This window comes from Schistocerca nitens, chromosome 11 (assembly GCF_023898315.1).
Source record: "Schistocerca nitens isolate TAMUIC-IGC-003100 chromosome 11, iqSchNite1.1, whole genome shotgun sequence".
In the NCBI taxonomy this organism is placed as follows: domain Eukaryota; kingdom Metazoa; phylum Arthropoda; class Insecta; order Orthoptera; family Acrididae; genus Schistocerca; species Schistocerca nitens.
The window spans coordinates 112,646,172-112,652,979 of record NC_064624.1 but is presented as its reverse complement, the minus strand read 5'-3'; positions in this window follow the sequence as shown (position 1 = coordinate 112,652,979).

The window sequence follows — 6,808 nt, the reverse complement described above, 5'->3', positions numbered from 1 at the left end:
TGTTTCAAAAGTTATTCTGATCTTTTATGTATTTACTTATCTCATAATTCCTGTAACACTGATGTATCTGTTATTTCGATTCTTTTGTAAAGCCTGTATTACTACAAATGTTATCTGTATTATTATGTTTTTACTGATGTATTTTGTACCTTTGTAATTGTATTCTTATGTAATAAAATTGTAATTGACACCAGTTCATCAAATTAAGTAACTTGTAAGTTACATTTCACTGCACACGTTTCTGTTGGTCATAGTATATGGACAATATGTGAGAAGTAGGGACTGATAGCGTTTGCATGTGTGTTAATAATTCAGCAAGGGACTGGATAACAGCATTGCTGGTTCTAAGGACAATTCCAAAAATTTTGTGAGTGCACAAGTGGTGGTTATGGACTTGCTATATTATCCGCAAGACTCTTCAATGGTGATTGTGCACCTGCATAGTCACAACAGATGGCTGCTGGCTGTCTCTACAAGGACTACAGTGGGTCTGCATCTTTGATGACCCACCAATACCATTATCTCTACCAGGAATACAGTGGGTCTGCACCTCTGATGGCACACCAATACCATACTCTCTACCAGGACCACAGTGGGTCTGCTCTGTGATGATCTACCCACCAATACTCTTCAAAACTTCGACTGACTCTGTTGTGGGTTTGCTCTGTTGTGGCCCATGACCTGTCTGCATGTCGAGAGTCAGGACTGTCTTTCCGTTGGAAGGACAACACTACTTCTTCAAGACTGCATGGAAATCCACTACTTCTGTGTGCATTTTCTTTTACTGCTCAGACTTTGAGAAAAACACTGCTATTTTACTGTGATGAACGATTAGGATTGTCTTTATGGACTGTGAGAAAGTTTAGCTTTTGACCAACATTGTATCAATAAGTGTGTGCAATTGATATCTTTGTTATTGTAATTATAAAAAATTTTATCAAATCATTATTGGCCACTGTCCAAAACAATTTGTAAAATTTTGTTGTGGGGAGCATGGGGGCTATGTAAGTAGGCTGTTTAGGTTTTTTTATTGGTAACGCCACCTCTGTATGAAAATCACTGGCTGTGCTTTGTGCAGTCTGTGGCTGCTTTGCATTGTTGTAATACTCGCCATTGTAGTGTTAGGCAGCTGGCTGTGAACAGCATGTAGCGTTGCGCAGTTGGAGGTGAGCCGCCAGCAGTGGTGGATGTGGGGAGAGAGATGGCGGAGTTTTGTAATTTGTCATGAACTGCTATATATATTATGACTATTAAGGTAAATACAGTGTTTGTTCTCTATTAATATCTTTCATTTGCTAACTATCCCTATCAGTAGTTAGTGCCATCTGTAGTTTGAATCTTTTATTTAGCTGGCAGTAGTGGCGCTTGGTTTATTGCAGTAGCTCGAGTAACCAAGATTTTTGTGAGGTAAGCGATTTGTGAAATGCATAGGTTAATGTTAGTCAGGGCCATTCTTTTGTAGGGATTTCTGAAAGTCAGATTGCGTTGCGCTAAAAATATTGTGTGTCAGTTTAAGGACAGTCGTGTATAATTGTTCAAAGGGTATGTTTCAAAGTATGTACCCATTTGTCATGGGTGCTCCGCATGTGGGCTGTGTGGGAGCGTGGGAGTAGCCAGTGATGGGTGCTTCGTCTACTCCATGCAACTGCAGCGGACGTTATATAGAAGTTTTTACTCTTTGACTATTAGTTGAGTTAGTTTTTCTTTTCCGAGTTGTAAAAATTAATTAATTTGTCCAAAGCTGTATGTGTGTTTAATTTGTTGCCTACAACTGTATTATAGTGAGGGACCACAGTCCTTGTTATAATATCTTTGAGTGACGAACTATAAAAATCATGGACATTGAGGCCCCGTAATTGCTGAGAGCAATTGTAAGATCAACCTTCCTTTTCTCTATTTACAAAATGCTATTATTCATGATCATTTAATTATTACTAAATGTTGTTAATAAAAAACTGAAGTGATTTCCACAATAGCCTATGTATTGGTCAATGATAATGATAGGCAAGCTGCAGACTCTATCTGTGAATGACGGAAGGTTCGATTATGAAACATTAAGAAGCGTAAATTTTTACTTAAAAGTTATTTAACGTTCATTTCCAAATCGGACCGAAATAATACGAAATCAGAAACAGTGCGGATAAGTAGTAACGCGGGAAAAAGGAATTTGAGATAATAACTAATATCTAAAACCGTTATTCACCACCTTGTCTTCGGTAACGCAGCAACAAATGAAGGGTGATCGACCGTGCAAAAAGACAACGTTAATTATTACGGTAACCCAAAATTTAATCGCCTTTACAGCGAACATGTCTGATACGTAGATATAACGAAAAGTCGGGCATATGCAGGAGAGGCCACCATCAATACCTCAGTGACGTCAGAGAAGCCGACGGCAGCAGGTCGGCGGAGGGCGGCCACAGTGGACAACAGGACCGCGGCTGCCTGCTGCACGCCCTCGTCCGACAGGAGTCGTCGACGCGTCAGCACCTTTCTCAATGGGCCGAAGACGTGATAATCGCACGGGGGGAAATCAGGACTACAGGGCCGGGTCGTTGCCCGTAATGGATAGGGCTGGCTTCACGGATCGACTGGCGTCTTGCGTGGAATCGCCACGACTCCGAAATTTGGTCCACCGTTCCACAACGGTAGGTTTCGACTTACGTCCTGCCCCATTCACGTTCTTCCTTCTCTGATGAAGGCCTACCCGTGTTTGTCCCTCGGCAGCAAGAAAGAACAACAGCACGTTGGTCCTGTTCGGATACATTTGGTAATAACGTCGCGATTTCGCATTTACCACTCACACCTAAGAAAAACACGAATGCCACACTAATCCCTTGCCTACAAGTCGGTGCTTATGTACCAGCATCGGAGTTGCGCTACGTTGCATATGCACTGTGTGATCAAAAGTACCCGGACACCTGACTGAAAATGACTTACAAGATCGTAGCGACTCATTCCTCACGTAGTGCTGCACTGAAGTGAGGGTTGGTGATACCCGGCACGAAGGCGCCGTTTCAGAACATCCCAAAGGTGTTCTATAGAATTCAAGACTCTGTGCAGGCCAGTCCATTAGAGGGATGTTATTGTCGTGTAACCACTCCGCCACAGGCCGTCTAATATGAACAGGTGATCGATCGTGTTGCAATCGCCATCCCCGAATTGTTCAAAAGTAGGAAGCAAGAAGGTGCTTAAAACATCAAAATGGTTCAAATGGCTCTGAGCACTATGGGACTTAACATCCGAGGTCATCAGTCCCCAAGAACTTAGAACTACTTAAACCTAACTAAACTAAGGACATCACACACATCCATGCCCGAGGCAGGATTCGAAACTGCAACTGTAGAAGTCGTGCGGTTCTGGACTGAAGCGCCTAGAACCGCTCGGCCACATCAGCGGGCTTAAAACATCAATGTAGGCCTGTGCTGTGATAGTGCCACGCAAAACAACAAGGTGTGCAAGCCCTCCCATAAAAAACACGACCACACCATAACACCACCGCCTCCGAATTTACTGCTGGCACTACACACGCTGGCAGATAAAGTTCACTGGGCATTCGCCGTATCCACAGCCAGCCATCGGATCGCCACGTTGTGTACCGTGATTCGTTAGTCCACACAACGTTTACGCTCCTTATGCCAAGCGAGGCGTCGTTTGGCATTTACAAGCGTGATGTGTGGCTTATGAGAGGCCGCTCGACCATGAAATCCAAGTTTCCTCACTTCCCGCCCGACTATCATAGTACTTGCAGTGGATCCTGATGAAGTTTAGAATTACTGTGTGATGGTTTGGATAGATGTCTGCCTATCACAAATTATGGTCCTCTTCAAGTGCTCGCGGACACCGTCAGTCAACAGACGAGGTCGGCCTGCACGCTTTTGTGGTGCACATGTCCCTACACGTTTCCACTTCACTATCACTTTAAAAACAGTGGACCTAGGGATGTTTAGGAGACGTATGACATAAGTGACACCCAATCACCTGACCACCTTCAAAGACCGTGAGTTCCACAGAACACCCCATTTTGCTCTCATACGATGTCTAATGACAACTGAGGTCATTGATATGTAGTACCTGGCAGAAGGTGACAGCACAATGCACGTGATATGAAAAAGTATGTTTGGGGGGGGGGGGGTCTTTGGATACTTTTGATCACATACTGTACCTCCAGTTTCGTGACATATAACAGCTACTCCCGTATGCAAACAGCAAAGTAAAACTGTTCTCTTAGAAATATTAAGTTTCATCGTGAGATCGTTTTTCATCTGTAAGGAATAGTCTATGTGCACGACAGCTACAGCCGACAGTGAGTGCGTGAGTGCGTTACATCTGCGACCCTCACCTCTTTGGCCCATATCCGTAACTCACCTCTGTTGTGCCTAATACATTCCAGTAGCATAATCTTCTTTGTTTATGTTTTCCTTATCTTGTCATCTCATTTCCATCTTTCTCCTCGTTATTCTGGCATTGTTGTTGCCTTAGGGACTGTTTGACAGCCCTCACAGAACCAATTGCCAACAGTGGTTGTAGTAACCCCACACCTGCGAACTGTCCCACCATAAAACGAGTTACAGGCATAATAACTTTCGAGAATGACAAAATAGCAGCAATTCGAACTATAGAAAAGTTTAAAAAAAATCGACGTTCGCAAAATTGGAAATACACAATGGAAACATAACAGTATCGCACAGCATATCGTCTGGCAGGTCTGTCAACTTGAGAAACAGTTATATAGTATATGTTTCCCCAACAGGAGTGTGATGACTATATTGAAGTGTCAAAGTGGCAGGGATGTGGGTGTGGACATGGACTGAGAGGTCTGAAGGTTGATTTTTAAACAACTTCCTGATGTCCAATTCAGTTCTTTTAACCAACGTGTTCTTTAAAAATATCTAAATAGCGTTTTAACATGAAAAACAGAAATACAGAGTTTTTGAAGCGGATTCAAAGGCAAGTTGCCTTAATCGCATCACCACGTCTCACTTATCAGAAATCCAGACTGTGGTATTCCGCGAGGCGAAACCACCCACATGTTGCTCCCCTGTCGCCACGTCATGTTGTTTCGCTTCTTTATACTACGACGCCTATTCGAAAGTAAGTTCCGATCGGTCGTGAAATGGAAACCACTGTGAAAATCAGAAATGTTTTACTTTCAACAGTTATCTAAACCTTCCAAATACTTGTCTACGAAGTCGCCGCTCAGACATAGACATTTGTTGTAGCACTGTACCAATTTTCCAGTACCCTCTTCATAGGAGGAAGACGCCTCTGCTTTCTACAAATTCTCCACGCTATTCGGCAGCTCGTTGTGTGTGCCGAAATGTTGTCTTCATAGCCAGCGTTTCAAGTGAGCAGAAATGATACTTCGTGGGAGAAAATTACGGGGGGTATTGTGGGTGATCACTTGCCATCGAAAACGCTGCAGGAGCGTCTTCATTGCCCCTGCAGAGTGCGGCCGGGAATTGTCATGAAGAAGGAAACTTGTAACAGTTATGTTGGTTAAAATAGTTCAAATGGCTCTGAGCACTATGGGACTTAACATCTATGGTCATCGGTCCCCTAGAACTTAGAACTACTTAAACCTAACTAACCTATCACACAACACCCAGACATCACGAGGCAGAGAAAATCCCTGACCCCACCGGGAATGGAACCCGGGAACCCGGGCGCGGGAAGCGAGAACGCTACCGCACGACCACGAGCTGCGGACAACAGTTATGTTGTGTGGGCTGCGTGGCATCAGGCGAAATCTCTCATCTGGCCTCCATACTTGGCGGGAGACGCTGTTGATGTAGGCATCTATACGTGCCCACTGTGCGCTCAGAACTGAAAAGAGCGACGTGACGCGATCGACCGAGACTACTAGAGATGGTGTCCAACACATCTGTGCAAAGGTTCATCGGCTTTCCACTATGGTTTCCATTTCGCACCCAATAGGACCTTACTTTCAGAATAGCCCTTGTATTTTTTTACAGACATGAACCACGTGACAATGGCATTTTGTTGTGTGCATTTTATTGTTGACACTCGCAAATAATACGATAGGCATAACGTGCTCTAAGAAAGGCACTAGGTGATGGGAACGAGCAAGAAAATTAAATTTCTTTTATGCAACTGACTGCTTATTATTTCGTTATGCCATCAATGGAATTCCGCTGCAGAGGATAACCAACAGCAAAAAGCTCAAGACCTTTTCTTCAGTAGGCAAAGCGTTGTGGGATGTTCATGGTGTGGTGAATTTGGAATTCATACTACCACAAACTCTAGAAGATTACTGTGAGACTCTCAGAAAATACAGAACCCAAATTCGAATTGTTCGTCCTCGCACAGGGAACGCTCTTCTTCGATATGACAATGCCTGACCAAACTCGAGCACTGCGACATCTGCAACAATCTGAGTTCACTGACATCCATCATCCTCCACACATGCATGACTTGGGACCATTCCAGTTACAACTGCTTCCGAATCTCGAAGAACACCTACGCAGACTTCACTTTCATAGTGATGACGTAGCGCAAGCAGGGGTGTGGTTGTGCCTCCCTGAACATAGTCAGACAATCTACAGTGACAGTATCAGCAAACTGATCTCTCGTTGGGAGAAATATGTTCGTCGCCAGACTGACCATCTTGATAAATATATATTGATGTAGAATTGTATAAAGTTCATTTCAAACTCGACAGCGTCACATTCCAGCACACCCTCCTACACCTCTCTCACTTTTTAGCTGACGTATCGAAACTGTAGACTTACTCGTAGAAACGTAAAAACTGTGTTCATACTCTTCAGAGAAACGACTGCGAGTATCT